Source organism: Halichoerus grypus, chromosome X, assembly GCF_964656455.1.
Source record: "Halichoerus grypus chromosome X, mHalGry1.hap1.1, whole genome shotgun sequence".
Lineage (NCBI taxonomy): Eukaryota > Metazoa > Chordata > Mammalia > Carnivora > Phocidae > Halichoerus > Halichoerus grypus.
In genome coordinates, this window is record NC_135727.1 from 112,222,396 (window position 1) to 112,244,654 (window position 22,259).

The 22,259-nt window shown below is 49.5% G+C and overlaps 1 pseudogene; it reads right to left on the reverse strand.

Annotated features, from left to right (window-relative positions):
• The window catches only part of LOC118532101 (transcription factor SPT20 homolog pseudogene), an 86,477-nt pseudogene extending 74,682 nt beyond the window's left edge, over positions 1-11,795 (reverse strand).
• Between the last annotated feature and the right edge of the window lie 10,464 nt (positions 11,796-22,259).

Consider the following 22,259-nt stretch of genomic DNA (forward strand, 5'->3'; position numbering starts at 1 on the left):
TTCCCTTCCAACAGGTGCAGAGAAGCAGTATCATGTCATGAAATTATAACTGGGAGCATTTACTCAAGTATCTGTCCCACTCTCCTGGCCGGTATGGAGGTTTGAGTGAAAGGCCATGATCCTGTTTTGTTTTCTGGTATAAAATGATCCTTTAAGGTGTTATTTGTAAGGAGACGTATCTCTTAAGATACCTGAATATCAACATTTGTTGCTATATCTTGTAAAATAGAACCTGTAACGCCTAAAGGTCTGAAACTATGGTCGTCTTACTTAATAATGTATCACTCTGCTAATAATAATACTTAAGTTGTCAATTCTGTTTCCCAGAAAGTGACAAATTTATCTGTCAGATTTTTTTGTTAAGTGGAAGAAGAGCTTTGGAATTTCTTTCTCTCCCTTCAGGCAAGAAAGTGTTATAAATCTGCCCTCTGTTGGATTCCTTATTCAAACAGTGGAGTCTTTGTTTCATTTAAATTACCAAGAAGATCCAGGATATGGAGCCAATCCATCATTCCAGCCTTATCTTTCACTACCCCTCTGCCCATACACCATGCTATAAATATACAGCTCCCTCTCTGCACACATCATCCTCCAGCATTCCTCTGCTAAGAACACGTCTTCCCTCACCCATCTCAACCTATCAAAATCCAAGCCAAGATCCACTCAAAGATCATCTCGTTTGTGAGGTCTTCCCCAGTTCCTTCTGAAAAGACTTCATCTTTAACGATATTTGCCATAGTCTCCTTGATTTATAGTCATTTGTGTATTTCCCTTCTCTCTGAGTAGACTTTTTTCCAGTTTTATTGAGATATAATCGACATATACCATTGTATTCATTCTAGGTGTACAACACAATAATTTGACATATGTATATATTGCGACATGATTACTGCAATAAATTTAGTTAACTTCTATCACCTGTTTTCCCTGAATAAGCTTTAATTTTACTGAAGACGGAGAGTGTGCCTCACTCCTCCTCCCAAGTATCAAGCAAAAGGCCTTGCAATGTAAGCATGCTCTCAATATTTAAAAGATGACATTGAAGAAGTCTTCCACGACCAGTATCAAGGGATATCTTGATCTAACTGACCCCTAAAACCAACCATTCTTCTTCCCCATAGTGGGAAGTCAACTCCCCTGCATACGTTGAAGATTCTAGGGCCTGATTCATCACTATAACGTAAGAATCCTAGGTGATTTCAGTATCCTTACAGATAGATGAGCCTTCCAGTAGTCTGGCCCCTGGGCTCCTTGACCTCCTCTTCCAGTGATTGTGTTCACCACCCCCATGGTTTTATACCCTAGACGTCATCATTCCTGAGAACCACAAGCCTCCAGAATCTCAATTTCAAATGCCGCACTCTCCAAACAACACCAAAAAAAAAAATAATAATAATTTCAAAATAACTGTTTTCTCAGAGTATCAGGAAGATGCATAGCCCCAGATAACACTTCTTAAAAATCACCCCCTTCCCCCTCCACCTCTGGCACAGAATCTCCAACACTTCCCTAAAGAGCTGTTTACAGCCCAAGAGTAAGCCTCCTGGGTGGGGGAGGGGCATGAGGGGCTTTGTTTTGAAGCTATTTTTGCTACCACTTAACACAACTCTGAGGGAACATCACTTTTCCCTATCAAAGAATGCACCCCAGAGCGATAATAGGGGTGGAGGGCGAAAGCTTCCCGAGCTGCCCCCACCTTCGCCACTGACTTCTTGCTCAAGTCTTAAACTCTTCAGAAAACTCACCCCAAACAGTCCTTCGAAAAACTGTCCCACCAGCTGTAGACCTCTGCCCTTTCCCATTGGAAATTGGGAGGGTGAAGCCAGAGATTTTAGATGGAGACAATGAAAGAAGGCTGGGAAGCTGTGTGGTTGTGTGCGTGTGCACGCGTGCGTGCAACAGGACTCTTCCTGTTGTCCCAGAGCTGCTGAAGCCCAAAGCTGGAGACAGAAAGCATCAGGGGCTCCCACATCCTGAAGAAGGGCTCCAACCTTCCAACCCAGCAGACGCATACTCTCAGAGAAAAGTACTGAGAAATGGCACCGCTGGCCCTATTACAGCTCAGACTGTTCCCTTCGGGCCACCACCCACCATGCTATGTCCACACGAAAGGACCGGAGAGGGGAGGGAGCGGAGCTGAGTGTTCCTGGTGAGAGGCTGCTTTCTCCTGGGGCAGAATGGGAACGGGAAGAGGAGATACACCGGTGCCCTCCTGCTCCCCCAAACCGAGAGACATGGAAGGGAGAGAGCTGCTCGAGGACAGTGGGAAGGTCTGCATGCCAGGAAAGTTGGCACCCAGTTTCCTGCCTGGACCCTCGGCGAGCTGCACAGATCCGCAGGCCCACCCTGCGGCCCTGGGAGCTGTGGGTGAGGAAATTCTTGCCCGGGCTTAACAAATAGCTCAGTGGTGTGTTGTGCGTGAACCTGGAGTCTGGTGCCCCCTTGTGGCCAGGAGATATCTGAACGTGAGAAGCTCAAAAAGTACTAAGGCGTTAATGTGCCTGGAAAGAAAATGGCAACATCATCGCAACCGTGGGAGTTGGAAAAAGGACCTTAGGAGTTCCCAAGGCTCCATATGGAGGAGCACAGGGCTTACTTAGAGGGCCTGTCCAGGAGATAGGAGACAGAACCGGGAGAAGGGCACGGGAGTCAGCAAGCATAGCTGCCCTTCGCTGAGGGAGGCCCCAGGGAAGGAGGAGCCCAGATGAAAAACAGAACAGCCCCCTCGCCCCCGCCGCCCTGCAGGGCACCTCACTAGATCACAGCATTAGAGTCGGAAGAGGACCATATCCGCAGAAGTCCTCTGTCTCCCAGAGGATGTAATATTGAAATTGTACTTGGGATTGGTCAGCTTTACCAACCAAGGTCACCCTGACAGTTATGAGATATGCCCAAGGTGTCGTGAAAGAATGGGAAGAGGCTTGGTGCCACGTGGTTGAAAGCGGTGACTGGAAAAAATAAGTTTCATGTACACAGTCCACCACTGAGTTGAGACCTGTCAACACATCAGTTACATGTACCCAGGCACGGTCATGGATTTGGAAGGAGACAGAAATATCAACTGTGCCACTTAATACCTTTATTGCCTCAGGCCAGTCCTATCTGACCGTCAGTTTCTTCAGTCCAAAGAAGACCATAATACCTAATGGGCAAGGTTATTAAGATTAGAGGCAGTGTATATAAACGAGTAGAAGCTGCTATTTATTTATGTATTTGTTTATGATTATATGGAGGCGTTCATTGCCAGCTTCTTTTGACAAAAGATTTGAAGTAGTCTATGACAAAAGACAAGTAAAAAGAACTAAAATAGGAATTAAAAATTTAGGGGCGCCTGGGTGGCTCAGTCGTTAAGCGTCTGCCTTCGGCTCAGGTCATGATCCCAGGGTCGGGAAGCCTGCTTCTCCCTCTCCCACTCCCCCTGCTTGTGTTCCCTCTCTCGCTGTGTCTCTCTCTGTCAAAAAATAAATAAAATCTTTAAAAAATAATAAAAATAAAAAAAATTAAAAAGAAATTAAAAATTTAAAAAGAGCAAGGAATGCTGAAGTGCTAACCATAAATGTAAATATGGTGATTTCAGTTTCAAATTTGGTTTTGAGTTTCCTGTCAGCTGAGGTGTAAAGGGAAACCTGACAACGTGTACAACTCCAGTTACCAGAAAGAAAGAGGGACACTGCCTTCTCAGGGAAGACAAGCTCTTCTGGGCTCCAAATTTCAAAAGCAAAGTCTCAGGAGGAGTTTTTCTGCATTGGCTTGTAAATTTCCCGAAACTTTGACTATTCTTTACGGTGGGTTTCCAAGTGTCCCGAACTAGTAATATAGTAACTGGGACTGGGACAAATTTACTGCAAGTTACCTACTCAGATTTCTACACTTCACATCTTACCCTTCATTTCTTCAAATGCTTCCAGATGAGCTCTTCCTTAATACGTCCATTGTAAGATCACCCAAAGGACATTTAGGCTCATCACTTCCATCCGCAAGGAGATGTTTTCATTTGTAACTCAGGCAGAAGCTTCAGGCTGATGACAAATTAAAGCGAAAGCATAGAGGTATTTTTAGATGAAAGAGCTAAATTCAAAAGACTTCTCTTTCCAGAAGCAATTCAGGCCTATAAAGGCCACACAGCTCTCCCTTTAAGGCCAAGGTCACCTTTCAGGGCCATTAGCACATGAAGTAAACAGCCTTTGCAAAACAGTACGACAGGGGAGCTTTCCCACCCAAACCCCAGAGGCACCTCAACTAATCTGCATATGCTAACGCCAGTTACCAGGAAGATGCCAAAATAAGCTCCTGTCCTCCCTCACCTTTACTTTAATCCCCACATAGGCTTTGCTTTTACCATATGGTAATTATTTCCAAATCACAAGTGCAAACACTCACTCTGATTGGAAAATTAGCAGATTTCAAACTCAGGTAATTTGTCCCTAATGAGGAACTTGTTGAACTGAATTTAACAATTAACTCGCACACCCTTTGCTGCCTGCAGCCCTGGGAGTACAGCAGGAAAGAAGGAAGGGCAAGCCGAGGGACAGCCTGGCAGGACTTTGGCACAAGATGGTTGGGATGGGACAAGGTATATAATAGGGCTGTGGGAACATCAGGAACTTGACTGTTCAAATGGATATATATAGCCAATTACAAACATATGCCAAAATGCAATCATACGGTGAGCCTCCATGTACCCAACACCGCAGCTCCCACAATTACCAACTCAGGGTTGCTCTGGCTTCATGTGGATTGAGGACCAAGAGACCAAGAAAATGGACCGGGAAGAGGAGTGAAAGAGCAGGAGGTGGGTCTCTCGAATTCCCACAGGTTCCAAGCTCCTTGGGGGCAGAGGTGGGATAGGTGAGTGAAAATTAACTACTGGGATGGTTTCCGCCCTCCTCATTAGCATTTTGAATGTGGCAGGGCAGGGCCTGGGAAAGAGCTGACCCTTGTTTTCCAGTCTCTACTACTCTCCCTACCCCATGGCTGGGGCCCCTTGCTCTCGACTCTGCAGCTGCAGGCCCAGGTGACCAGAAGCGAGGATTTCTGGGAGCTCTGGCTTAGCACACAGAATCAGCATGATCACTCCCACTCCCAACTGTGCGCTCCGCTGATTGGCCCCTGCCTTTTCTCAAGCACGGTTACCCACTTCATGCCTCAGGCTCTGTCTCTAAGATCTCCTTTGCTGCTTGTCCCTCTAGAACTGCCCTGTTCAACACCATAGCCACATGTAGCAACTGACCACTTGAAACATGGCTAGTGAGACTGAGGAACTAATTTTTTTCAACTAACTTAAATTTAAAAACTGGTACTCGATTCAGTTATTGGAAAACTATATTTTCAACTAGAGATTTTATAAGAACCTAAGTACGGATCAAGTGTTTCTGATGAAAATCTAGCATCTGAATCAGGCTGTAACTGTCTGAACTTTGAAGATTTAGTAAAAATAAAAGAATGTAAAATATCTCAGTAAGGATATAAGGGGTGCCTAGCTGTCTCAGTGGAGCATGTGACTCTTGATCTCGGGGTTGTGAGTTTGAGGCCCACATTAGGTGTAGAGATTACTTAAAAATAAAATCCTTAGGGCGCCTGGGTGCCTCAGTCCGTTAAGCATCTGCCTTCAGCTCAGGTCATGATCCCAGAGTCCCTGGATCAAGCCCCACATCCAGCTCCCTGTTAGCGGAGAGTCGGCTTCTCCCTCTTCCTCTCTCCCACTCATGCTTACTCACTCTCTCTCTCAAATAAAATCTTTAAAAAATAAATAAGATCTTTTTTGAAAATATTGATTACATGTAGAAATGATAATCTTTTGAATATACTGGGTAAAATTATTAAGGGTAATTTCTCCTGTTATTTACTTAATAAAATGTGACTACTAGAAATTTTAAATTATATATGAGGCCCACATTATATTTCGGTTGGACAGCAGTGACCTAGAACCAGACTCCTCTCTGCACTTCCAAGTACCCTTAAAAAAAATACAATTCTGTTGCCAAACTCCTGCCTGTAACAGAGGCTCCAGTTGCCAGATAAGTCCTGCTATACTGGCCCCACCTAATTTTCCTAGATGATCATCTCCTGCACCATCTTCTCTGCTCCCTGTTAGAACATTCTGGAGCCACCTACTTTCACACAACCACGGCACGTTGGTCAGCCATTAAGTCATGAACACAAAGACTGAATGGATCTAATTTCAGACTAAGATGATGAATCTGACCTGCGGTGGGGAAGAGCCTCCAGGTTCTCAAGATACTAAAATGAAAGTAAAGTTTATTCACGAAACATAGCCAGTTGATATCCTCCAAAGTAACCTTCCAAGAAGTAAGCACTTTGGTACAGATATTACAAGGAAATATACAAAGACCACCAAATGGTGATATGACACAAAGCTGAATTTGCTTGCCTAGGAGGGAAGCATCACATTACTCCACCACAAGTTAAGTCACTGTCTCCCCGCAGCACAGTTGAACCTTGACCCCCACCAGTTTGAGCTGCATGGGCCCACTTAGATGCAGGTTATACTTGATATATATGTCACGCTACTATAAATGTATTTTCTCTTCCCAATAATTTCCATAATATTTTCCTTTCTCTAGCTTACTTTATCATAAGAATACAGTATATAAACATATAACAGACAACAACATACCTGTTAGCTGACGGTTTAAGCGATCGGTAAGACTTCCGGTCAGCAGTAAGCTATTAGGAGCTAAATTTTTGGCTAGGCAACAGACATACACAGATTGCTGACTTCATGGGGAGTCGGCGCCCCTAACCCCACATTGTTCAACGGTCACCAGTACCAAGAGGGCAAAAGGAAAGAAGTACATCAGATCAGGTGGGATTCTGGGTGCAGGTGTCTGGTTGGTTCCCAAGGCCAAGCGGAAACTCTTCTTAGCAGGTGGTCATCACGCTGGTTCACTTCTTAAAAGTGCAGGCACCATACACGGAGATGTCCAGGATGGGTGACCTAAAGCCCTACCGGGCTCCGCGTCACTCACATGGCATGTCTGACCCGTTGGCTGGAGGTTGGCCGAAATCTTCCCTTAGCAGGGCCGGGACAGCACGTTAGTACAGCGGGGTTGATCAAGTAGGAACCACCGGTTACCTGCCTCTTTGCTCATCTCTTAAAGTGGAACTGCCAGACCTCATTTCCCTTTCCTGTCAGGGCCAAAGGCAGGGAAGCATGCATGTGTACATAGAAAAACAAATTTTAGGGAGACAGGTTGCCCTTTAAAAATTGTAATGCAACAAAATATCAGAAGCTCTCAAAGAAATCCTTGCACAGCAACGTTCCTAGCAACAGCATTCACAATGGCCAAAAGGTGGAAGCAAGCTAAATGTCCATCGATGGATGACAGATAGACAAAACGAGGTATATGCACACCAGGGAATATTATTCAGCCGAACAAGAAGAACGAACAAAGCCCGATGCGTGTTACACCACACACGAACCTCGAACACATTATGCCAAGTGAGAGAGGCCAGACATGAAAGGTCACATGCTATCTGATCCCATCATCAGCAGATATCTAGAATAGGGAAGTCCACAGACCCAGAAAGCAAACTGGTGTTTCCGGGGCTGGGGGAGGGGAGGATGGGCAGCCAGTGCTTCCTGGCTACAGAGATCTGTTTGGGGTGAGGAAGCTGTTTTGGAAATAGAGCTGGTGGTGGCACAGCCATGTAAATGTAGTGAAGGCCACTCAGCGGTACCCCTGAAAATGGGTGATTGTCGCTTATGTGAATTACACCTCCATAAAAAGAAAGGGGAAACAGAAAGAACTTCAGGGCTATTTTGAGCGCCACCAATGCAAGAAAGCAGGAACGGACATGGGGGAGCCCGGATGCTGAACAATTGATGGGCACCAGGAGGGGAGAGGCAGAGACGGGGGGGGGGGGGTGGGGAGGGGCGGTTTCCACTTCAGAATCTAACCAGAGGTCGCAAACACTTGAAATGCAAACAAATACAACACATTTTCAAATGTGTAGCTCTTTAATTTCTGCAAATAACCTGGCATTCTAAACCAAGTAAATGATTGTACAGGGAGAAAGCAAGACATCCCACAGGTGCCTTTTCAAGGCCAGTGATTGTACCTGGAGGAGAGGGGCTGGGCTCTGGGGTCGGGGGGGGGGGGGGGGGCAGGGTGGGCACTGAGTGCAGCCTGGGGACCGCCACCAAGCAGGGGCGCCCTTGAGCCGCTCTGCCCATTTGCGAAGTCTCCCACATCCTCCATATAAGCCTGGCAAGCACATCATCTTTTGGCAGATTTCACAGATCCTTTCAAAACAAATTTGTAAAAATTGCATTTAATACATGTGCACAAACCTTTTAAGCACATACCAAGTCCACTCTTCTAAAAGGTGTTTCGACAAGATCGGGCGCGTTCAGGGTGGTATGGCCGTGACTAAAAGGTGTTTCGAGTGTTTAATAGGTCACTTCAGTCCAGACTATGTACAGGGAAACCATTTGTAAAAAGCTACGCCCTTGGACAAACACTGCCTCAGGATTCCACTTACACAAAGTATCTGAAGCAGTCCAACTCGGGGAAACAGAAAAGAGAATGCTGGGGGAAACGGGGAGGATAGTGTTTCACTTTTGCAAGAGGAGAACACTTCCAGGGATCCCTTGTGCAACAACGTGAATCTACTGAGCATCACTGAACCGCACACTTTCAAAAATGGTGAAGGCGATCCATTTTAGGTCAGGATTTTTAGCTCATCTACAAATTTTTACAACCATCCTATTAAAGTAATACCCGTGCTAACTGTTTTGCTAGTGTAGTGTTACGGTTTTCGGGAAATTATAGGCTTTAGGGGTTTAGACAGAACCCAGTTTGGAGCTGGATCTACTTTAGAACGTTAACGTAAAGATGGCTCTGGCTACAAGTACAGCAACAAAGCAATGACTTCAAGCAAAAACAATCCCAGTTTCTTACATCGCTGCCTGGTTTCTACAAACCACTCAGGAGGTTGTGCTTCCGTAGAGTTGGGACATCTAACCGCAAAATACTGACACGTTACGGGAAAACAAAACAAAACGACAACAACGAAACCAAAACCAAAATGAAGTCAAAACTCGGGAGCTGGTTTGGGCCCATGCTCTGGTGTTTTTAAAAAGAGAGCAAATAATGCAAGCCTCAGGATTTGGGAGGGGAAGGCGCGCCTCTGTCCATTTTACCTCCGGACTGGCTCGCGGCCTGCTGGCTCTGAGGCGGCCCAGCTGTCTGCGCGGCCACTGTCGTGACAGCCACGGGGCCCTGCAAGGTTCTCAAGGGCTGTGCCTGCGGCGGGGCCGGCGGCTGCGAGGCAGGGGCCGGCAGCAGTGGGTGCGCAGGGCGAGGGCAGATCTGCCGGGCTCTTCCGTGGCTCTCCGCAGAGCCGAGCACAGCCAAGAGCGCCGCCCGGGGCTGCGGCAAACTCCCCTCTCCAGCCCGGCTGAGGACCACAGCCGGCTGAGCAGATGAGGCCGTTTTCGGACCGGCGGCCCCTCGTGCGCTTGAACCCTGTGGCACCGGCTGCGGAGGACCAGAAGTGGAGGCTTGCTGAAGTTGTTCTTGGGGAATCAACTGATAGAGCCGCTGCTCTGGCTGCTGCGGGGTGTTCAAAAGGAGCAAATCTTGGGGAAGCTCCAGTAGAGTTACTGGCGTGAGGCCGGAAGCGTGTTTAAAAAGAAACTGAACGCGGACCGGAGGACCCCGCGCTGCCGCGGGCACCGCACTGGGGGGCCGAGCTCCCGAGGGCAGGCCGCTGGACTCGACCCCCGCAGGAGCCGTGGCGCCAGCCGTGCAGCCCCGCCCGGGGCCGGAGCCCCGCTCCAAAGCCTGCGCTCCACAACCGGGGCCCGCAGAGCTGGCCGTGACCTGGGCGTGGGGGCTGCTTTGTGATGAGCCGGCGGGGGACGGGGTGGTCGCAGGTGGCCTGCTAACTCGAGTGCCCTGCTTCCCAGAGGATTCCGGGGACTTGGCCGTGACCGGGGTGGCCGGGGCTCTTGGTGAGGAGCTGCTGGTGGGCAAAGTGCCTGCAGGAAACACGCCAACTCGAATCACTTCCACAGAGGACTTCTGGGCCTTGGCCGTGACCGGGGTGGCCAGGGCTCCCAGCGGGGAGCTGGCGGTGGACAGGGTGGCTGCGGGAAGCGGGCTAACTCCAGTCACATTCACAGAGGACTGCTGGGAGCTGGCCGAGACCCGGCTCGCCGGGGTCCTCTGTGGTGCGCTGGCGGAGGACGGGGGCGCTGCAGGAAGCGGGCTAACTAGATTCACGTCCACGGAGGACTGCTGGGAAGGACTTGCTGCCTTAGAAGCAGGAGCCGGAGATGGAGATTTAAGAAAGCTGCTGGCCTCCCATGGAGTAAAACTGTTCCCCGACCAACTCTTCCCTGAGCTCCAGGGAAGTCTGAGGCGTAGAGCTGGCGGTCTGACGCCCTGGCCCTGGCCTGGAGACCGAACCGACACCATCTCAGGCTGTTCTGGGTCCTTCCCGGGAGGAAGCCCGCTGAGGCCGGCTGAGCCGCTGGAGCTGTGGGACGCGGGGACTGGACACTTGGCCTTCCGCGGAACCACCGCCTCTGGCCGAACGACTACCCCCACAGCAGCAGTCTTTGACTCGGGCGGGACACCGTCTGAATGGTCGTCTGTGGAGGGGTGCGGAGGAGACATCTGTCCCTCCCACCCGCCTTCCTTCCAGGGCCTTCTCGGTCCAGAGAAAGGTGGATTATTCGGCGGCAGCGGCGGCGGCTGCATGAAGGTCAGCTCCGTTGTCTGAGGCTCGTCGCCAGCCTCACATCCAAACGCACCCCCGTCTCTCACCTCGTGGGCTGGCCAGACTCCTGGAGGTGAGACATCCTGTCTGGCGGACCTCTTCCCTCTGGCATATTTCTGCACATCCACTTCAGAAGGGACGGCCAAGTCACAGGGTCTCTGTTTCCACGTATCTACACAACTGCCCGCTTTAGAAATTTTGAGGTCATACCGCCGCCCGGCTTGGCTCTCTCTGCCTTTTCGGCAAGAGGCCCATACTCCGAGCTCAGGAGGAGGTGGGCAACCGGACAGCTGCCGCTGCCGACTCAGAGAGGGTGCAGAATACCTCTTGAAGCTCCTTTTCATCGGGCGAGTGTTCATCTTTTGCTTGTTATAGAGCAGCCTGTTTGCCGTGCAGGCTACTGATATGGAAGGATCGAGACACAGGGGTTCCGCAGTAGCCAAGATCAGTTGGCTCTCAAGCAGCAGTTTGTCCTCCTGGGTCCATTCCTGGCCGTCGCTGCTTATGGACTGCACGTCGCAGGCTAACGTCTGCATGGTTGGGCGCAGGAGAACATGCCTGCTCTGGTAGCCGGGAGGTCCCCCCCCACTGCACTGCCTATAGTCCCGCACCTGTGCTATGACACACCCACAGTGGAAAATGTCAGCCTGAGATTCTTCCAGGAGGTCCAGCAGAGCAGGGGGTAATTCTTCAGCATCCAGGTATTCCAGCAATTCCCCTCCTTCATAAGGCAGCCGAATGGTCTCCGAACACGCCCCATGTTTCCCCTCGAGCATCAGCGAATATCCCCCCCCTCCCGGGTGTAGGTTGACCACCAAACAGGGCAACGACTCTCTCCTGACGAGCTTCTCTAGCAAGTTCACGTTGCTTCTTAGTTCCTCCGGAGCCTCAGGCTCTTTCCCACATTCTTCCACATACATGTCATAAAGTTTTTCATAGAGAGATGCTTCCCCACTCGACGAGCGTTTCCTTTTAGGAGGCCTCTGCTGGGCACTTGCGATGACATAGTCCGCACGGTCCAAAGCTCGTTCTACAGCCTGTTGCATCGCGGGACAAAGGGGGCCCTAAAGAGAAGACAAAACGCAAGTGCCTTGAGGGGCGGGGTGAAAACCCTGCCTTTCACGTCGAGGTAAGAGTCTCGCCAGCGCCGCAACTCCACCGTGGAGCCAGGAGCCTCACTTGCAAATGGACGGCCAGAAGCCCGCCCCACCGAAAGCACCACACAACATACCTGTGATTTGGGGAAAACACCCGCACATGTCGGAGCCGCCACCGCGCCGGGTCCGGACTCCCTGCGGGCTGGGCCGGAAGTGGATGGGAGCCCCCCGCCCTCCCCGCTCTCCCCCCGCCCCCGGGCTCCCCCCCCCCCCGACCCCGCGGGAGCATCCGCTTGTGCGCACGTGCGCTCTCTGCAGGCCACAGCGGCGGGCCTCAAGCCTCCTCCTGTTGTTGCCTCCGCCTCCGGGCCTTGAGGCCCGCAGCCCGCACTTTCACTGCAGGGCCGGACCTTTGTTTTCCACTCAAGGCCAAGAGCACGCCGCCACCGACGCGTAGGCAACGAGCCGAAGAATACGCACTTTCCGGTCCGGTCCCAGTCCACGCCAGTTTGCGCAGGAATGCGGCTGTCGCGCATTTCTTTTCTTGGCCAGCGCTTCACCCAGAATCATTGACTGTTTCTGAGTCTCCTGTCGTGAACGGCAGGGCTGCGCCTGGTGCCCATCACCGCTTGAACACACCCCACAGAGCCCACGTGTGTAGCAGCTCCCGCCTATGTGGAGGCTCGCTGTATTTGGTGCCGGCGTCGGAGTTGTTGCTTGAGTCTTCCGGTGATCTGCCTGATGGTTGGCGTGTAGATGTGCGCAGGACATGCCCTTCTGATAAACTTGACTTACTTCCCTTGTGCTGCGCTGTGTATCACAGTAAGGGCGCTTTACAAGGGATGCCGTGGGCCAGTCGTCTCGTCTGGGAATTACGGCTCAGGATTAAACTATCGGTTTGAAAAGGTGGCCTGCGTGTGACGGAGCTGAGAGCCCCTGTCCCCGGGCCATGGCAGCACATTCCAGCCGTCACTCGGTCTTGGAGACCACAGCCAGGATCCTAAGCATGGATCTGGAGGGAGGTGACGGGCTCCTAGAGGATTGAGGGGCCCTTGTTTTCCACTCCCTTTGTTGCCTTGAGATGTGCCGGCCCTTCGGGGCAGGTTTTTAAAAGAATCTCGAGGTTTACGCGAGACACGGCCATGATGGGATATTCATAGGAAAGGCTCACAAAGGAAAAGAAGCCAAGACAAATCGGGGGAACGCCCGAATTTCACACAGCTGGAAAACCGGGGTGGGTTTTAACCAATGGCAATGGTGACAGCTGCATGTATCGTAGATAGGACGGTCCACTGAGAGAGGATTCAACACTTTTTGACGGAGGGCTCCTGAGAGCTAGAGGACCCCGGTCCAGGGAGAGACAAGAATGCTTTTCTGCAGGCCCATCAGCTGTCTTTGGGCAAGTGGATTCTTGTGGAGCGCCTCAAGGGGGCTGGAAGTCCAGTTCAGTTTCTTCACTCTTTTACACATCCTCCCCTGTCTCTCTTTTTCCCCACCCCCACTTGCCCGAATTTAGGCTAAGTCTGACACTGGATGGCTAAAGCATATTTTTCTACGCCGTAATTCAGACATCCTCCTGGAAGAGAAAGAAGTGCGAGACTTCGCCGCCCCTGGCTAGGGGAGCAGACTCCTGGCTTCCGAGCAGGGCAGAGGAGGAGGGCCAGCCCGGGTGAGGCAAGCGAGGGGGCCTGGGGCGGCAGGTTGAGGGAGACACCCGCGCTCGGGCGGTGCCCTAGCTGCCTCACCCGCCTCGGCCCGGCCCGGCCCTGCCCTGCGATGGGCCCCTGGCCACGTGGCGCCTGCCTCCTTCCCAGCTCTTCTCTCCTCTCCTTCCCACGGGTCTGTGCTCGGCCCCAAGTCACCGGCCACGGACAGGCCACCCCGCCCAGGGCGCCCCGTCCTGGCAGACGCCTGCCGCTTCTGCTGAGAGGCCTGCCCGTCTCCACCTCCTCCCCCTCAGATATGCCGTCCTGACCTCCAAGAAGCGTGTCTCCCGCTCCCTGCTCTCCTGCCCCTGCACACGGACCGCATGCCTGAGGACAGCCGGCCTTCACCTTGGCAAGGAATGGAGCGTGCGCACCGTTTCTCCTCACCCGGCCTCCGGATGCTCTGAGGGCAGAGACCATGTCTTTGCCATCCCTGTTCGCTCACCGACGGGTGGTCACTCCTTGGCGCCACGTCGGCGCCGTCGAATGGAGGAACGATGGGCGGACGCCACGCTCTAGTTACCTCAACCCCAGGCTCCTCAGAATCTTGTCAAGTAAATATTTTATCCCCCTTTCGGAGACCACGAAGGCACCCGCAGCCAGGTCTTCTGGCTCTGGTGCCCTGGACGGTGCCAGGAGGGCCGAACCGGGGCGCTATTGACATGTGTTGTGCGGGGACGTCCGGCGCATCCCTGGCGCGGTCCTCTGCATGCCCGTGGCCCTCGCCCCCTCAGCTGCGACAACCGAACGTGGCTCCAGGTATTGCCAGCCAGCCCCCGGCTGGCGGGGGCAGGGGGCGGCAAGATCGTCCCCTGGTTGAGAACCCCTCCACTGTAGACCTGCTCTGGAAACCACGAGCGTGATCCAAATGCAGCCCCTGAGCCCCCGTCCCGGGGTACTTGTCACTGGCCAGAGAGAGAGGCGCATCTGCCCCGCTGCCACGGGATGGCCCAGATCTGCGGTGTTGCCCTGGCTGTGTCTTAGGTTGGGTTTCCCCAGAAGTGCACCCTGAGAAGAGGATCTGCGTGCAAGCGGTTGGCCTGGGAGCTCATCCCCAGAAGCACTGCGGGGGGGGGGGGGGAAGGGGATGACCTGGGAAAGAAGACAACAGCGGGCACGTGCATGAGCAGAAGACCGCGGTGGACAGCTGGGCCCTGCTGGGGAGCTCCCGGGGGGAGGGGGCGGCAGGGCGGGGGCGGCGGGGACAGTACCGAACACGCGTCGGGGTCTGCTACCTGAGAGGCAAGGAAGCTGGGGTGTGTATCCCTGCACTCGTCTCTCTCGTTGGCTGAGGACAGGCCCGGCACTGTTCCCTGTCCCTCCAGCTTGCCGCTTAGGGGAGCCACCCATGCTGACGTGGCCGGACGATACCCTCATACGGACAGTCACAAGTGCTCGCCGTCGTGCTCCGTGTGCGGGGACAGTGTTAGCCCCATGGGGGTTCGGGCAGGGCGCTGGCGGCCTCTGCTCCAGCCACGACTGAAGCTCAGGTGGAGAAGTGCAGTCGAGAAACGTGTGCTCTCTGATATATCTGGCTGTGTGGACAAGGGAAATGCTACTCCACGTCCAAGTGAAATGGACGGTGTCGTGTGAGGCGTGCGTGTGTGTGTGCGCGCGCGTGAGAGAGTGTCAGCTCTTAAAGCCACCACGGCGTCCAGTGGAGGTTGCGGCCTACTCCCTGGCCCCCGCCGGGTGAACCCCTAGGCCTTCTGGCCACGGGTGCACTGGACGAGGCTCTCACCCTGGCTGCGCGTGCATCCCAGCGTGCGTCAGTGGGCCTGACAGCGCTTAGCGTGCTTCAGCCGGCCCCTCCACTTGCACTCCCTAATTGCCTGGTCTTCCCACAAGACGAGGGGTTTAAAAAAAATGGCTCCGAGTGCACACCGTCCTTGGAGCCCTGCAAGCACGTTAATGAGCCCACTGGCTGATTATAAGGACTCCGATGGCTGCCCTCCCCTACAGCAGCCTGACCTAGATGCACATGCTGAGAAAACTCACGGCCAGGCTAAGATATGCTAGTGGGAGAAGAGAGTTCAGTTAATTGCAAGATAATTGAGCCAATTTACAATTAGCAAACTGGTTTGTGCCATACCCATTGAGGTCTAGGTCTCGATTTTGCCACCTCTCCCCTGCTGCAGCTAATTAGAGGGACCAGCCAGAGAACATGGACTACGGGGAGCAAGTGAAGGTGAAGATACGTTGCTTGTTGGCCTCATCTCTGGTTAACCCTCCATCACTTGCCCTGAGACTGACGTGTCTTTCCTGTGTTCAGGCCCCAAGACACATTATAGCAAATCCCTGGGTGGGGGGGATGCTATAGCTCTGGGAGATCATGTGACTGAAGGCCCCTCCCACAGTCCATTACGGAGATGGAAAGGCAGACCTTATCCAGAAGCATCATGATAGGGAGAGGGACCACGGCAATGGGATTTTCCAGTGGGGGGGTGGGGGGGGCGGAGAGATTGGGCTCGACTTGGAATGCGGCATGGGCACGTGGGCGTTTATAGCCAAGGAGCAGGATGGGAGTCGGTGGGTGGAAAATTACTAAGAGGAAACATCAGGAGTATGGGGGATTCTGGCTAAACAGAGCCAACAGGATCCTCTGCTGAAGACAGGCCGGGGTGATCAAGGCATCGCCTGGGGGATGGTGGAGGATGAGCAATGTGATTGGGTATGGAGGGTGGGGGGTTCTGGTTAACCTGACGGAGCAGGGTTCTTGCCAAAACTGGCTCCTACAAGGAAGTGCACAGATGGGCCTAGGAGTAGGTTCTGGAGCCTGACTAAAGTTTGGTCAAGAAGAGAATCTCTTGGAACTGGAGGGTATTATGCTGAGCGAAATAAGTCAAACAGAGAAAGACATGTATCATATGCCTCACTGATATGAGGAATTCTTAATCTCAGGAAACAAACTGAGGGTTGCTGGAGTGGGGGGTGGGGTGGGAGGGATGGGGTGACTGGGTGATGGACACTGGGGAGGGTATGTGTTCTGGTAAGCGCTGTGAATTGTGCAAGACTGTTGAATCTCAGATCTGTACCTCTGAAACAAATAATGCAATATATGTTAAGAAAGAAAAAAAGAAGAAGAAGAATGTAGCAGGAGGGGAAGAATGAAGGGGGGGAAATCGGAGGGGGAGAAGAACCATGAGAGACGATGGACTCTGAAAAACAAACTGAGGGTTCTAGAGGGGAGGGGGTTGGGAGGATGGGTTAGCCTGGTGATGGGTATTGAGGAGGGCACGTTCTGCATGGAGCACTGGGTGTTATGCACAAACAATGAATCATGGAACACTATATCTAAAACTAATGATGTAATGTATGGGGATTAACATAACAATAAAAAAATTAAAAAAAAAAAAAAAAAGAAGAAGAGAATCTCTGTCACATGGAGTGCCTGGCCGGCTCAGTCAATAGAGCATGAGACTTTTGATCTTGGTGGGGTGAGTTCAAGCCCCTCACTGGGCATAGAGCTTATATATATATATATATATATATGTCTCTGTCACCATCAACTTGTAATTTGGAAATGTTCCTGTTCAAGGTAACAGAACTGGCCTTCAATATATTAGGTTTGTAGACTCCCGAGCTGGGAGAATATGAATAATTGTCACAGAGCATGTGGTCGGGGCCCAGCTAAAATGAACTGAGCAACTACTTAATGGAAAACTGGTCCAGGGAAAATGTCTTGATCATTAAACTGACTCTTTGCAGGCTATGACTCAAGTGCATTATCTGGGGTCACCCTAGAGACTTGATGGGTAAACACAGTTCCTAAAAACCACAACCAGTCTTAGGCTTCAGTAAATGACCCTTGACCACCTTCATTACAATGAACCAATCTTGAACTGACAAGCTATGTCTTGTTCAGTCAGTCTTCATGAAACTTTCCAGCTTTGATTTTATAAGTCCCACCCTTGCTTTTTTTCTGAGAGAGTCTCCATGTGGGCTGCTCTCTCTTGTGTAGTTTTTTTTTTAATATTTATTTATTTGAGAGAGAGAGAGCATGAGCGGGGCGGGGTGGGGGGAAAAGGGAGATGGAGAAGCACACTCCTCGCTGAGTGGAGAGCCCGACATGGGGCTCGATCCCAGGGTCCTGGGATCATGACCTGAGCCAAAGGCAGACGCTTAACCGACTGAGCCACCCAGGCATCCCCTATACAGCATTTTAGCAACAACAACAACAACAAAAACCCAATGTATTTGTGGAAAGGGGACAAGACAAAAGAAAAGAAGTTTGGGCTTCTAGGAGCAGTAAATTGGGGGATGGTAAACATGGGGACAACAAGTGAAAGATATGGGTTATTTAGTAAGGTTTGTTACACTGATCCATCCCAGGGCTAACTTTCTGTCTCCAGTGGTAAAGGTTTTTTTCCTCCTATAGAATTGGGGAGGGGAAGAGAAACACTTTCACAAAGGGAAATTTATGCCCTAATTTTAGGTAGACGTGGGGAGGACAGAGAACTGTTTATTCTTTTGCAGTTTCTTAACTGCCTTCAACTCAAAACAATCCTTATATCAAGGTGGCATATTTTGGGGTGGCACACTATGGTTTCCTTCAATGTGTTTTACTTTTTTCTGCTTATAAATTAGTTGCATGCTTTCACTCCTGGAAGGTGATTTAGATAGTTTTACATTTCTGCCTCTTAAAATAAATGGTCCTTAACTTAAAACTGCCTTTCTAAAAAAAAAACATAAAGCATTCTCTGTCTCCCCATCCCCAGTGTATTTGCTTGGCAGAGGTCTAGAGTGCCCTGCCCCCAGCACAAGCCCACCTTTTTCATGTTTATTCTGTTCTCCTAGCCCCTTTACACTCTCACTCTTCAGTCTTCACAGACCTCCCCTCAAAACTTGCCCTGTCCTCCCACCAGCTAAAGCTTCACAAAGGGTTTGAGAGCCCAGGAAATAGTATAAATTCCTTTCAGTAAAATAATAGATTTTAATTATTAAATGTTTTTTCTGAGGCCTGAAAAAGCTACCACACACTTCTCCTTTGTGAGGCACAATCAATTTACTATTCCAATTAAAAACCTTTCTTGTGCATCAGTGAATGAATGGATAACAAGGTTGTAGCCCATACCTACAATGGAATATTATTCAGCCATAAAAAATGAGGAAATCCAACAACATGGATGGAACTTGAAGGCATTATGCTAAGTGTAATAATTCAGACAGAGAAAGACAAATACTATATGATCTCACTTATATGTAGACTCTAAAGAAAAACAAAAACATTGGTCATCTAACTGTGGAACAATCATTAGAGATACAAAAGTGAACAAGAAACAGTCTCCATCTTTGAGATGCTTCCAGTATAGGGACAAAAGCAAAAGTAAATAGGCCACTATAATAGTATGTACAATGACGGGATCAGCAGACTCACGTTGTAAGAATGCACTGGATGAGCACTCATCTCAATATTAGGATGTACCAAACAATCTAAAGCAGAGCAACTTGCTTAGTTTCCATTTTTCGAAATCACTCATGGAGACCACTATATTTGGCTGACCTCATTCATCATATTCTAGTACATCACAGATGACTGTGTCCATGACTCCCAGACCAGGGAATAATGGTAGATTCAACAGTCACACGCTGTGGAGGCTTCCTAGTTCACAGAGTTCCCCTGGTTTTACTCACCCTTTCTCTTTGACATAGATGATTGTGTCAAGGATTGAAACCCCTTGGTAACAGCCAGTCATGCTATCTCTCCTGAGAATTTGAAAAAATGTTTACAAAGATTGAAGAGAGAAAATGCTTGATTTGACCAAAGCAGTGGTTCTCAACTTGAAGCATGCATCAGAATCCCTGGAGAGCTTGGTAAAACACAAATCGCTGGGCCCACCTCCAACCCTAGAGCTTCTGATTCCATTAGGTCTGGGGTGGGGTCCAGAGCATCTGCATTTCTAACCAGTTCCCCGATGCTGCTGATGCTGCTGGTCCTGGCACCACATTTTGAGAACCACTGGACCAGACAAAAGAGAATTGTTCATTTCAAAGCGCCCCCTGAGTCTTTGCACTACTAAAAATGGTCCTCGGGGTTGATGGCTTGTTCTGCCATGGGGCATGTAATGGGCTTATTTTCTCCATACATTTCCTATGTACCACCGGTATCTGGGCAGGAGGTAGACGAGGGGAATAGAATCAGCTTGGCCTAATTAAATAATCTAATTTTGAGTAGAGCACCTCTTTGCAGGTTGCTTTGGCTTTGGGAAAGTTTGTCCTCTATAATACAATTTAAATCTACTATTGCTAAGAATTTTTTTTGTCCTTGGGACAGATGTTTATTTTGCCCAGAATTTACCCACTGGGGACTGGAGTAGTAAAGGGGCACAGTTTCATCCTGCTCTGATGGAAAGACAACTGAAAAAGGATTTGACATATCACACCAGAACCCCTGGGCCATTCAGCTGGATTTTGGGAATGTATTGCTCGAGAATCCTAGAGCCTTGGACTATACCTGAAAATGGGTGGAGAGGTACTTTAGGTCTGTTCCCTAGAAGAAGACCCTGGAAGAAGACCCTGAAATAAGGATGCATATACAAGTGGTTTTTTGAAGTAAGTGCTTCTAGGGAGACCTTTAAAGGGTGACAGATGCAGAACAGGGAAGGAGAAGAAGCCAAGGGCGTGACCTCAGGCCGACCCAGCCTCAGCTTAACCTGAGGGGGGAACTCTGGGGTGTGAGTTATGCCTCAGAGTTTGTCCCAATTTAAGGCCAGGGAGCTGGGCTTTCACACTCCTGTCCTTGTCTATCCCTGGTTCTTTCTGGCTCTGCAAAGCTGTTCCAATAACCTAAGAGTAATCTTCCAAAAAAAGAGTCTCTGATAGAGGCCATTAGAAGCAAAAGCACACAGAAGCCAGGGGAGAAGGGTGGAGGAACTGTAGACAGGATCCCAGGAGACCTGGGTGGGGCTCAAAGAGTGTCCACCACAGAAGGTGATAAATCCTAGCACAGCACTGACCTTGAGGGTGGGTGGTGGGGTTTTCCTACTGTGGAATGAAAACTGACCATCTTTGAAGAAGGGGACTCTCATGTTCTCTCCGGAAGGGACAGAGGAGAGTGGGCTTGAGAGTAGGGCTGAGAACTGGGATGTACCCTCAAAAGGACCCCACCCTCCTCAATGAAGTGTTTAATGCCCTCTGGACAATGAAAGGAGTTGTATTTAACATCCAGTTAAAGAGTATTTCCTACTTTGTAATGCCATTAAGTTATCCCCAGCTGGTCAGTAAAGTCTTAAAACACATTCTCACCTGCTGTTGTCGGGGAATCAAGGGCAGGTCTCTACAGGGAGTGTGGCCCACCCCATATCACCCTCCCCTGCTCCATGATTGCATTGTCACATGGAGGAAGACATGGTCGCAGGTGGTGACCCAGAGCAGGAGCTCACAAGGCAGAAAAGGAGGTGCCAAGTGGATGACTCTGGAGCAGACAGATGACAAATCCCCCTTTCTTTAAAAATAAAAGAAAAAAGGCCCTTTTGAGGGGAGTAGGGAGAAGCTAGTGCTTGGGTTACACCGGATGTGAGAGGTTTTTATAAGAGATGACACCTTCATACCTCAGCCTTGTAAGGAGCAGATTGTTATCAAAATGGCAATGGCACAAGGCATTGACTCCCTGAGACAGATGAACAGATAATGAACGATATTTCCAGAAAAATGTAGGCCAGGAGTCATATCCAGCTTTTATATCTGACAAAACTAAAATTATAGTTGGGGTTATCATCTTTTCTTAGTAATGCATTTTGACTGTAATTTGGTATTAGACAGTGTTATATACTTAGTAACATTAGTCAGCCTTATTAAAATGGATCTGATGACACAATTTTTTTCTTTTAAAAAATATTTTAAGTTTTTACTCTTTTCAAAATGTAGGATGACTAAAGGAGAGGTACTTTGTCTATAGGAACTTCTTCAGGTAAGGTAAAATAGTGAGTTTGAATAGACATGTAATTTTAATATAGGAATATATTATATAAATATTAAAATGATATAAATATTAAAATTATATATGCACTGAGGCCTACTATTTTTCCTTATATCTTTATATTTACCATGTATGCTTACATACCTTATATATTTATATATAGTAGCAAAATAATATTTACATATAAAATTTTAGAATTTAATATATAAAATTGTAATATATATACATATATATATACACACATAAATATATATGAATATAATTTTATTTTTCTGGGCACCAAGTACATTTTTCATTTTCTGAGCTACATTTGGTAATTCTTGTAAACCCACACAATCTATGGTCTGGTTTAGGTATTAGAGTGTTGTGGATAATGAAAAAGGTTTTGTTTTTAGCCCTTATCCTTGGAAACCTTTCTAAGTGGTAGCATGAGTTTGCTTTTTTACCTCAGCAGGTATGGTACAATAGACATAACTGAATCTTTGAACGATGACGCTGATCTTGCTTTGCTTCTGGATCCTGACCCTAAATGTTGTTTTCATTATAAGTTTTCTGGATATGAATACATTTTGGGTCCATTCATTTTCTTCTCATTTTCCTCTTCCCAGTGTTTTGAGGATCTGCTAATTGAGGTTCTAATGAACTGTAAGTCACACCTGAATAAGTGCTTCACCTTGGGAAGAATTAGAAATAGGGGGAAAAAAGGGGTGCCTGGGTGGCTCAGTTGTTGAGCGTCTGCCTTCGGCTCAGGTCATGATCCCAGGGTCCTGGGATTGAGCCCCGCATCGG